Below are 13,371 nucleotides of genomic sequence, written 5' to 3' on the forward strand. Positions count from 1 at the left end.
CCACCCAGTGGAAAAGTGGCAGATTGATATCCCAATTATGGATTTGCTTTTCTCATGTAATTGTTCTGCCAAACTCATATTAATTACTTATCTATTACATGATGTTCCATATATACCATATATATTCAATATACTGCTATATATTCCATACATAGTATCATCATGACCAAAGAACTCACAATACAACCAAAGCACCCTGACAGTGGCTCCATACTCATGTGCTTCACTAGTCTTACTGTATTTCTCATTATCCTGAAGAAGCTGGCATCAATGAGGGTCCTCTAGGAAGCTGTCTATGCTTGGAATAAGAATCCAGTGTATGAACCTGTTTCTCTTATAGCCAGAATTCACATGTACAGGAATAAAGAGGTGAAAATAGTAATAGAATAGCTTACTATCACCCTTCTTATTGCTAGGAAAATTTATGTTTCTTGTGCTCTCAACCTTATGCTCTGTTGGACTATAAGTCTTTGTTCCAGACTGGGTAGTGTGTTTACCAGGAGACATAACAAAAATTCCACTGAACAAAAACTTAAACCTCTACCCTTTATGATCCTGGTGCTTATAAGTCATGAAGAATATCTGTGGTAGGAATGGGGATTAATACAGAGTACCAGGGACCTATTGAACTGTGTTTCTACAATGGAGGCAATGAGAATTATGTCTGGACTTCAAGAAATACTTTTAGAACATCTCTTGGTTTTACCATGTCCTGTAATTAATGTCAGTGCAAAACTACAACCATCTTCAGACAGGATGACAAAGGACACTCACCTATCATGGACGAATGCATAGATACGTCTCCAAGAAAAGAACCAAACATGTTGAGGTCCTCACTAAGGGTGGAAGAAATAAAGAGTAGGAAGTAGAGGAAGGTAGCTGGAACTACCAGCTAAAGTCACATGACCAGTTACAGAAATTATGACTGGGGCTGACATGAGTGTTTTTGTTCTGTTTAAGAATGTGTTTGTACATACATAATCAGGTGTCAGGAAAATAGCTTTTGTTTTCTTTCTTGTATTGTTTTAATCATACAATACAGATCATCTTGGTTGTCAACCTGATGATCTGGAATGAAAATGAAAGCTGATAGACATGCTTGGGATGGACTTTCTTGATCAGGTGACTTGAAGTGGGAAAGTCCACACTAAATGTGGCTACACCTTCTGGTTTCAACACAGAAAAAAAATGCGGGAAAAGGAAAGCTGTGGTTTTTGCCTCTTTGCCTTCACTCTTCTTAGTAAATTCATCCAGCCTGTTGCATTCCTTCACTGATGCTAGAACTGTAAGGACATGAAAAGATTTAAAACTTTGCAACATCAAGAGTTAGCTGAAAACAGAATATCTAACTAAGACTCTGAGTTCAAGTATAAACCACAAAATGTTCCTGGCAACAGACCACCTGTTAACACCTAGCTCTGTGATCTATCAGGGAACAGCAGAAGCAACCGCTTTGGGGAGGGGGCATTTTAGAGATAATTTACACCTGCTGTTATGTGAGACCAACTCCCTTGACCCATAATGAACCCAGCTTGCAGTTTTGCCTATAGATGTCAGCCCCAAATGAGAAACTGCAGCTCTCCCTACTGCGCTGTGTCGTGAGTGATGGTTGAGCTCCAAGACTGGCTGGACTTAGTGTACTGAATAAACCTTGCTTTTGCATTCTGGACTTGACTGGATTCTGGTGGTCTCTCAGGGGGATTGCGACTTGGGCAACAACAGAACAAGCTTCTTCAGGCTTCCAACACAGCCTGAAGACCAGCAGCTCTCCAATAATTCTCCATGTTTTCAACTTCAGATTTGAAGTACTAAAACACTGAACTTCATTAACTGAGCAGATGTTAGATTCCTGGCCTCTCTGGTGTGAGATAGCCCAGGCACTATTTTGCAAATCAGTCTAGCGAATTACCTTTTAATATGTAGTCATTCTATCAGTTCTGTTCATCTAGAAAACCCTAAGTCATACATAATCTTTCATGGTGTGAATCCCCAAACATTGGATGGTATGGATGACTGTGTATTTAGGAAACACTTCCATCTACATCCCAACTGAATGAAATACACCCTGATTCAGATTCCAAACACTGAAATATAAATTCTCACAGGGTATATTAACCACAGCTAATATATAAATAAAAAAATCTATAAGATGAGGGGGAAAAAAGAAATCAACAAACCAAGACAAAGCCTTATAAGACAAAAAAGAAAGAAGGGAATTCCATGCTGAACCGTAGATGGCCAACACAAGACAAACTGCATGATGTTCTAGGAGGAATTTTGTCTCAAAAAACTTTGCCTTTTGCTTCTTTCTTTCCCTCTTTCTATCTTCCATCCTTTCTTTCTTCTTAAACTTACAGGTCTTTTGCTTATATAGTATCATCACTAATTTATTGTTTTTATAGGATTCCTGTGTGTGAATTTGTATGTCTCTTAATGCGTATGTGAGATTTTTTTTCTCTCTCTCTCTGTATGTTTTCTTCTTTAGTTCTTTCTTACTGCTTTTTATTTGTTTGCTTGTTTTGTCCTATTCTGTTTTATTTTTGTTGTTGTTGTTGTTGTTTACACTTGCTGTTGGATTTGGAATGAGAGAGAGAGAAAGAAAGGATGTGGAATCAGGTATGAAAGAAGTGGAAACAATCTGGGAGATGCTTGTGTATGGGAAACCGTGAACAGAATATATTGTATGAAAAATACATTTTTTGTTCTTTGTTTTTGTTTGTTTGTTTGGTTTTGGTTTTTTGAGACAGGCTTTCTCTGTATATTTTTGGAGCTTGTCCTGGTACTAGCTCTGTAGTTCAAGATGATCTCAAACTCACAGAGATCTGTCTGCCTCTGCTTCCCGAGTGCTGGGATTAAGGCATTAAAAAAAAAAAGAAATATACACTCATAGACAGTAGGTTGCTGCCCTGAACCATACCAAATGCCTGGCTTCTGTGCTGACTGTTGTACAGCCCTGGGTGTCTTTTCTAATTGGAAGGACTCCTTTTGTTACACATGTAATCAGTATATGAAACTACAAATTGCCTCTCTTTGTGGTTTGCAGTATTGGTACCTGGGAAATCCTGATCACTTCATTTCATTGTGGCCTTTTCTTTCCTCATCTCTGTATTTAGCACATTTCCCTATGCAGCTAAGCAATACTTGCCTGTCCATTGACAGAAAAAAATAAATAAAAAATAATAATAAATAAAAATAATAAATTAATAATAATAATAAACCGTTTCATTTCAATTGAGCAAACATTTTCTCATATTCTTACTCTGATCTCTCAATTCCATGCAAGGTCAACACAGTGATGCTCATATTTAGCGTGTCTTCAGACTATGATCTCACAACACCACTCCCTGGCCACACACTAATGTTTATTGTGTCTGCAGGAGAGGAAGGGATTTGGGAGAGCAAGAGAAAGGAGATGGGATTATGCCAGTGAAACCTTCCAGTCAATCAAAATAGATAGAAGTTAAAAAGTTGTTTTAAACTGATTTTCATTTTGACCTTCTAAATCTGCCTTTTTCACCACCAGGGGAATATTTTCTTAAGAGTAAAAATATGAAGACATCAGATCTCTATGGATTTCAAATGAATTCTTGCTGAAAAAAATCAAAGAAAACTTTCATGATATTTCTTTTGCCTACTTTTGCTTGCAAGAAGATAAGCTGTAAAGACACTCTGACGTAGTACAATTACAAAACTATAATGATGTCTAGAATCAATAATTTGACTTTTTTGAGATAAGAAAGTTGATGATAATAACTTTGAGTGGCTCAGTTGAACATTAATGAGATTTTATAGAAGCACTTTTCACACCTGTAAATAGTTTGCAAAATAAATAAACATGGAATTAGAAATTTGAACAATTATTTGCTCTATATCTAGTGTAAATAGTTTATAACGAAAAATATGTAGTTTTAATAGTATATACAATGTCTAGTCAATGACTATGAAGTTTTGAAATGAAATATATGTACTCTTATGCCACATATAGATAAGTCTATAGGTCCGTGTATCTTGTATCTATATTTTGTGAACTTTTATGCAGCGATTGATATAATAAAACCATGATCTTATATTGTTTCTCTACCTAATATAAAAAGCCGCTTTTTAATGGCAAGAACTATACATATAAAAAAGTATCTCAAGAAACACAAACTTATTTTGAGAGTGGAATTCTTAGAACTTTATTTCGTTAGTTGTTTAAATATTTTGGTTTCAATGTTTCATTTTCACTTTTGTTTTAAAAAATTAGATCTGCCACACAAGAATCATTCAAAATGTATTTTCTAAGAAAAAAAGCCCAAGTCAAACACTGAGTCCTTAATACACTCAAGGTTTGGTTGAGGTTTCTGTTGTTTTAAGAGGTAATGATCTTCCTAAGTGGGCCAGTCTGACCTCTAACTTGGCATAGTTTCACATCACTGTTAGCAAGACCTGCGAGCATGCACCATTGCTCCTAGTCCAAACGCTAATGACATTTTCTTTCTTTTCACAAGAAAAATATACCTGAGTCAGGGGTTTGGCTGAGCCATATTGATTCTCTGTGGTTTTGAAGGTCATCAGAGCTTTAAGAAGTTCTTAAAACATTTTTGTTTTCAGGTCATTCATTCTTCTGGTTACATGATTGTCAGTTGTCATAACTGTATGATGTATGGTAAAGAATTTAATATCTAACATAAGTAAACTGTAAGAAGACAACATTTAATAGAAGTCTGTTGTCTAATGGTTTTATAGCATTATTATGTCAATAAATTTTAGGAAAATAATAATTCTGGAAGGCAAAAGTTAGATTTCATAGCCATAGACATGATTCCTGTAAATATAGGAGTGTGTTTGTGTTATTCAGTGTGAAACAAAACAGAATGATCTTTGAAATCAGCATTCAAACAAGAGTTATGAAATAAAACTATTTCATCGATGAAGAGTTCAAATATATAGTAAAAGAGCCAAACAGCACATGATAAAATTAGATCAAATTTGTATGTGCTGTTAGTCTGCATAATGAGATCAAGAACTCTGTTTGGACTGCACAGTTTATGGATGGTTGTTTTGTCTCAGAAGTAGTATGAAATACTACACCAGAGGTTTCATAGCATAATTTAATTGAGTATCTTGAGAAGAAATTTCAGTGGGAGAAAAGGGCACTGGATATACTTTGCAGTCTAATTAGACACAACTCGTGGCTCCCAATACAATTATCATTTCAGCACGCGTTCTTACAGATCTTTGCTGTATAAAACTGTTTCGCCTGTTTTGCATAGCTGTCTTTTCAGTTCTCTTTCCCACTGTAACAAGGAGTAGGAAAAGTTGTTAGAGAACATAAAGTGAGGATTGTTTTATATATAGTGACCAAAAAATATGCTGAGAAAGTAGGTGAAGGTGTTTAGAGATTGTTGAAATAGAAAAATGCTACACAATAGTTAATTACCAGTATTTTGAGAATATTAAAATCTGGTAGATCAAGAAGAATAGACATAACTTAATTTTAGATGTATTATTGTTATTGTCTCCCTGCCCCCAGAGCCACAAACTATCTAAAAACTAAAAAAACAAACAAGCAAAAGAAACCACTAATCCTAGGTGTTAAGAACCTTCTTTTTAGTCGTTGCTCAGAAGAGTCCAAGAGACAGCTAAAACTGTTCTACTGATACTGATGCCACTGGTTGCTGCCCAGAGGATGAGGGTAAATCGCAGTTACTGAGAACACCACATGCTTTAGACAAAAGACTCAGGACTTGAACTGGATCTGAGCTGAAAGATTTCTCCCTGAAGAGTAGTTTTCATAACACTAGAGTGGCTACCCAAGCTACCAAGAAAGAGGTTCATTACTGAAACCTAGATTCTAGATCAGTACTGGAACCTAGCCAACAATCTTAGCAAGGGAAGCCGTACAGGAGAACCTGTTACCACTAATCTACTAAACCAGAATAATTTCTAACTGTAATCTAAATATTTGTTCTTACATCAACAGATAATAACAGTTCTCATGTTTCATCAAAGAAGCTTCTATTTGTGGTAGAAAGAGATCATTACAGAAAATCACATCTAATCAGAATGGAGAAAATAAGTGACGAAAGGTGATAAGACCCAGTAGATACATCTACAGTTCCTGCACCTAAAGATCGAGGAATGTCACAGAAAGATTGTAAAATACAGAGAACCTTGAAGTTGGCTGTAAAACTATGTCTTCTAGAAATTTTAGGGAAACATTTGTGATACCTTAAAAATATGGCTGACTAAAGGAGTCCTGAAACATGACACCTACTTTCTTTCACGAAAGGGGCAGTTCTCACAGGGCTCCATATTTAGACAAAGAACTAGAGGGAACTCACTACATCAAGAGAGAGAAAATTAGCCTTCCCTAGAGATGAGGCCCAAATTGTCTATACAGTATCAAGTCGCCGGTCCTAACATCGTTTACATACAAGCAACAGTAAATGGAATCAGCAAGTTGCATTATATTTGTGTATATATGTGTGTGAGTGTGTGTATGTGTTCATGGAAATATAATAACTGAAGGAAAAGTCATGAAATGAGAGGAAGTTATAGGGATATGGGAGGGGTTAGAGTGAAGAGACAGAAGAGGGAGATGTGGTTAAAATAATTTAAGATATAAAATGTTATTAGTGGTGCAAACCTTTGAACCCAGCATTCAGAATGCAGAGGCAGGCAGGTCTCTGTGAATCCGAGGCCAGTCTTGTGTGAACATAGTGAGTTCCAGGACAGCCAGAGCTACTTAGTGAGAACCTGTCTTGAAAAAAACAAAAGAAAACATAAGGAAAATGCTGCTCTAACAAAGTAAAAGAACATCAAGAAGCTTGAATAAGAGAGATAATTAAAACAAAACAATTAAACTATTTGAAAACAGCACTATTTTTGAATATATATTCATTTTGTCTATATGCACATATAGTTTTATATATGATTATAAATAATTCATTTGTTAATGAGTGAATGAATGAATAAGCAGAATGTGTTGTATATATAACATAGGACTACCATTTAACCTTCCAAATGAAGGAAACCAGCATTCACGTACTAAAAGGACTACACCGGTCATGAAAGACATACACTATATGGTTTTACTTTAATGGATAGTCAAAGTCTTAGACTGACAAAGCACAACACAGGAATGGGATGTAGCTCAGCACTAGAAGTGTATAACTTGTGTCAGTCCTATTAAAATAAATGAACAAACCAGAAAGCATAATTTTAGTTTTCAGGTATGATAAGGAAGCATTACTTTTTTGCTGTGGAGGTGGATAGTGGTATACAATATCATGAATCTTTTCAAATTTTTTATATTTTGTGTCTGAATAATATGTGCAAATGTTTGTATCAGTGGGATTTTATATAATATTTCAATACAGGTACAGATTGTGCACCAATTATTACTAGTCTTCCTCTGTCCCCCTATCTTCTCTCCCACATTATTTCTCACTTTTCTGTAATTTGTTATTCTACTACCCTACATTTAAATTTACTATATATGTCTTAATGCAATTGAAGAGTATACTTAATGATAATTAATAGCTTACTTTATGTTTGTATATTTGCCACATTAAAAAGTGAACAAAAATAGCCTAGTTCGAGGTCACATTGCCCATATTGAACTACAACTGCTTTTCTTTGATGAGACTATTCATGATTCTGCAAGATTGTATCGTAAAAATCAGTCTCTACATTTATATTTCTTTGCCGTTTTCTAGAGTTAATACTATATCAGTTGTTTATGGTTCCATTGCCTTCTTTGAACAAATTAGGAAGTACAAGTATTATTGTGGAATAATGCTCCTGTGCACTGTAAAGACTTGTCACTCATATTGGTTTAATAAAATGCTGATTTGCCAGTAGCTAGGCAGGAAGTTTAAGTGGGGCAACGAGACTAGAAGAATTCTTGGAACAGGAAAGGCAGAGATGAAATAGGCATTTAGATGCAGAGGAAGCAAGATGAGAATACCTTACTGAGAAAAGGTACCAAGCCACATGACTAAACATAGAAAGAATTATGGATTAATTTAAGTTTTAAGAGGTAGTTAGTAATAACCCCAAACAATAGCATAAAGTGTTTATAATTAATATAAGTCGATGTGTTTTTATTTGGAACTGAATGGCTGTGTGACTGGGTGGGACAGAAACTTCTGTCTGCAGAGTACTCTGACTAATAACTCCATTCACATACACAAAGGGGAAACCAGCAATTCACCTTTCCTTTGTCTTTTTCTGACATTGTCTGGGTAGGTTTAGGATATGTAACCTTGTGGGGGGAAGTGTGTCACTGGGGGAGAACTTTAAGGCTTCAAATCTATGCATCATTCAAGTTCTCTCTTTTTGCCTTCAGCTTGTGATTACGATGTGAGTCCTCAGCTTCTCCTGTAATCTGCCTCCATCCACAACATCTACTTGCTGTTATTTCTCCCTGCTGTATTAGATATTTATCTCTAGAATCATAAGCCCAAATAAACTCTTCTACAAGGTGCCTTGGTCACGAATTTTATCACAGCAATAGATAAGAAACTAATACATCACCCTTTTCTTATATATATCGAGAGTCCACACTAGTTGTAAAAATAAAGCTAACTACTATCTTGGGTTATGTAGTAGGTACCACTATTGCTCTGGTCAAACCGAGAACAACTTATTTGTCTCCTTACAGTGACTCCAGATGTAAGATCTGAGGAGAGAAGCCTAGCTAGTTAGGGGATGGAATTTTACTTCTTTGCCAGTCATGCAGCCTGAATCTGCCCTAATTACCCTGCACTCGGGCTATAGGCATTTTTTTTTTATCATTTAAATACAGCTTTAAGCATAGTACCACAGACATAAATACCAAGAAACTGCATTTTATTGTTCATACAATCTAATGATTCTACGTTTAGCTACATACTACAGTCATATCATACTATAATTTTTCATATAAAATTTCACAAATTTTGCAAATGCTTGCCATACATTAAAAAGGGAAATTTTCAATGTTACCAGTGTTTATGCTATATATACTATGTAACATAAAATGTGTATATCTTTTTTCTTTTATTTTTTAAAAATGAAAACAAGCTATCCTTTTTCATTTTGCACACCAAATCAAGTTCCCACTCCTTCCGCTCCTTCCATTCTCTCCACTTACCCCACACCCATCCCTATCCACTCCACAGAGAGGCTAAGGTACATTGCTTTGGGGAAGGTCCAACGCCCTCCCCACTTTATCTAGGCTGAGCATGATATCCATCCAAAGAGAATAGGTTCATAAAAAGCCAGTACAAGCAGTACGGATGAATCCTGATGCCACTGCCAGTGGCAGCTCAGTCTGCCCCGACCCTGCAACTGGCCTTGCCCTGTAGTCAGACTGATGAATATCTTAAACATTACCATAGAACCTTCATCCAGCAACTGATGGAAACAGAGCCAAAGATCCACATTGAAGCTCCCAAAGTCTAATTTATGAGTTGGAGGAGTGATAATATGAGCAAAGAGGTCAAGACCATGATGGGTCCACCCACTGAAACAGTCTTCCTGAGCTAATGAAAGTTTACCAACTCCAGCTGGACGGGGAAGGAACAAGCATAGGTCCAAACTAGTCCCTCTGAATGTGGTTGACAGTTGCATGGCTGTGTACATCTTTTAAAATGAAATATAATTTTAATGGTACATGCACTCTTAAATACACTTTTTACAAAATAAAATCTTGATATGTTCTTATCATGAATGATTAAGATTAGCTAATTAAGATTATTAATATTAATATTAAGATATTGTAAAGGGCTTACTCATCAAGTCAAGTTTGGAGCACTGAATTTCACGAGTATTTGTATATATTTTCACTGGGTCCACAGTAAACCAACATCTTAGAAATGACTATCCTTGAAAGGTCCTTCAATGGTAATACTTTGTTTACAGATGCCATTAGTCAAATGCTAATAACACCTTAAAAAGTACATTTTCATATCAGTACTGTGGGGATATTAGTTCCATAATCAAGTGTCTCACATTACTTTACAAAACAAAATGCTTAAAGGCAGCTAGAGCAATATATTCATTGTATAATTAAAAGCTGAGAGTATATAAAAAAGCAGGGAACCACATGAAACACTCTGTGTGCAAGGGAGCCGAGTATAATGTGCTATGTGAACAAGATTAATTCTCACTTAGCCCACCTGGTAGAGCAGAACGCCCTTAACATCTGCTCTGAGGTTATGAACATAAGAAGGTATTTCATGAGAAGAAGTCCCAAGTATTAACAGCAGGTTCAGATAAGTAGCAAAATCTTCCTTTAAAATGTGCGTTGAGGTTGACAACAGGAAGATATATATTGAGACACTCTAATATTCAAGATCTTATAGAAGGTAATTGTCAAATTAATGTAAGGAAGTCAGGAAGTCAAGTGTGAGAAACTGTAGATCACAAGATGTTAAAGAAGGGTATTAGAAGTATGAATATTTCTTCAATAATTAGAAATATGTACTTTTATTTATTAGAGACTGCCATATTACTTCTTTGAGATAATTAGAAATTGTTATTTAAAAATATTTTTTCCTTTGGGATAGGGATACAAAGCTGAATAATGTATGTGAATGTACAGCTAGATGATAAGGCATTATTAAGACAAATCATCACCTTTTGGGGGGAGAGAAAGTTTGGTCAGAATTTTTAATAAATTTCTTTTTAAAAATGTCGAGTTTACCTCTAGTAGCTCACAGCATACATTTGCAACTCTGAATTGCAGCCCAAGGCAGGTTTCAGGACGAGTAAAAGATGACCTATGACTACATGCAGATTTGAAAAGAAGTAGATCAGCTTTTAATGAACTTTCATTTCATAAATCAATTCCAGGTTATATGTTTTGGAAGCCATCTATATTTCATTTGTTCCTTGAAATGTTGCACTAACAATGTACTTCTAGACAGAAAGTTTGCACAGATTCATGGTTAACTGATAATTCTAATTCTTAGTGACATGTATTTTTTCTCTGTTTTCAGAATACAGGCTTTCTTTTTATAATAGAAGTAACTGGTGTGACTACATGCAGCTGCTTACACAAATGCCCTCTTAGCCATGCAAATATATCCTTTGAAGTAATAATAGAAGCATTTTAAACTCCAACAAAAACAAGGTGATAGTAAATTTATCTACAGTTGATGGCACTGAATAATAACGTCATCTTTCACTTGTAAAGTCTTTTGTATGTATAGATGGACTATAAAAGTGGATAGACCATGTGAAATAAAATTTAAACATCAAGGTATCACAAATACTCTCATTTGTTTGAACAAACAATTTAAGTTTGGATTATATAATAAATCAGTATGAAATTAATTTATATAATATTCCATAGAATGAGATATAGCCAGGAACAATAACTTACATTTATAAGTAATTTAGCAGTGTGCTATTACTAAATTCCCTTAACTAAAAATATTCATGGCACATAGAAAATCATGATTCAGTGTTGGCATGAATTTACTCATTAAAATCCATGTACCTAAAAGAGAAATGATGAAAAAAATGCTACTTATATATGCTCTTGTCTTTTTTTTTAAATTAAGTAACCTTGAATGATATTGCTCTTTTAAACAGTTGCTCATCATCTAGTTTTATCTGAGGCTTTAGTCTCTACAACAAGAAAAAACTTCTTCTTTAATCCTATCTGTTGTCCAGGTGTATCAATTATACTCTGCAGGAGGAGTGAGCTTGCAGTGCGATGCTCTCTATATACTTTGTAATTTGTAATCATTCTGAGAAACAATAACAATACTTTGAAAAGGGCATCAAGTTTTGAATGACAAAAATTAAAAAGTATTTCAGCAGTTTGTTTCTATTATCTAGTTCCTGATTATGCTGTTTTTCAAGTGATTGATTTTGTAATTACAGGGCTTACTTGTTAATTGCACATTCTTGCAAGCAATGTCCATTATGCAATGAAACTTGATGTGCTAACAGCATTCTAAGTGAATTTATATTTTCTCTTTTATATTTAATGGCATATATACACATGCATATGAGGGAACAAAATGCTGATACCAAAATTTATTATGTTGTTCTGATTGAAATTAATTTTCAGTTTTTAGTGTGTGGTTATCATAAAGGAAATTTCCTTTTCTTATTTGACATGAGATTTTTTTTTTAATTTTAGTTCTGAGTTTATGTTTGCATCGTTTCTCCCTTTCATTTCCTGCCTCCAAATCCTCCCATATACTCATCCTTGTTGACTTTCAAATTCATTAACAGTACTTTCATTAACTGTTGCTACATTCATATATGTATAATATGTATATATAATAGATAGATAGATGGCAGATAGATAATAAATGATAGATAGTTTTTGTAAATACAACATGCTATATCGCCTGTACACTGTTACTTGTATGTATGTTTGCACAATTTTAAGGCTGACCAGTTGTTGTTCATAAACAATTCATATTCTTTGCTGTAGAAGATAGCTTTTCCTTCTACCAGCATTCCATATTTGCCAGTAAGGTTGAGAGCTCACAGGCTTTTCCCAAATCGTGTTTTTACTTCTATTGGTCTTTGTTCAGTTCATGGTTGGGCGGTCACATGGGTAGACTTTAAGGCTACAGCTTCCGCCATTGCTAGCTGACACAATCCAATCTCACAGCAGTTCTTTGGTTTTCTGGCTATTACAGTCTTCCACCCATTCCTCTACAATGTTCCCTGAGCCTAGGGAATGGGAGTTGATTTGTAGATGGATCTGTTGGTTATGGGCTCCACAAATCTTCATTTTGATCGGTTGTGATTTCTGTAATGGTTTCTTTTTGTTGCAAAGACGAGTTTCCTTACTGTGGGATGAGAGCTACACATATCTTTGGGTGTAAGGAGAATGTTGAGATTCTTATTTGGGATTTTCTGTTTTAGCAGTGGTAAAACAAGTTCATGACTTCACTTGATTGAGTAGTTGCCTAGGTTTCCAGTGCCACACATGTGTTCCCTCTTGTTAGAAGGGTTTACGTCCAATTACAGAACTCTTGGTTACCATCCTGGTAGGCATGCCAACTAAACCTTTAAGGTTATTATGTTATGCTGGTGTGATAGTATCTGGGTTGGGCTGTTGGTTGCTTCCTTTCTCTGGAAGCATTCACAGGTGCTGCATTCAGGTTCCTTGAAATCTAGTCCTATGAAAATAATGCTTCAGGTAAATTCTTGCTCCAGGGGCTCCGGGCCTTGTGACAATAGGTTTTTTAAAGGCACAGGCTAAGAGATTGGATACAAAAACAGGATCCAACATTCTGCTTTTTGCAAGAAACACATCTCAACCACAAAGACAGGTATCAACTCAGAGTAAAGGGCTGGGAAAAGGTCTTTCAAGCAAATGGTCCTAAGAAAAAAGCAGGTGTGGCCATATTAATTTCTAACAAAACTGAC

Source organism: Microtus pennsylvanicus, chromosome 5, assembly GCF_037038515.1.
Source record: "Microtus pennsylvanicus isolate mMicPen1 chromosome 5, mMicPen1.hap1, whole genome shotgun sequence".
Classification (NCBI taxonomy): Eukaryota; Metazoa; Chordata; class Mammalia; order Rodentia; family Cricetidae; genus Microtus; species Microtus pennsylvanicus.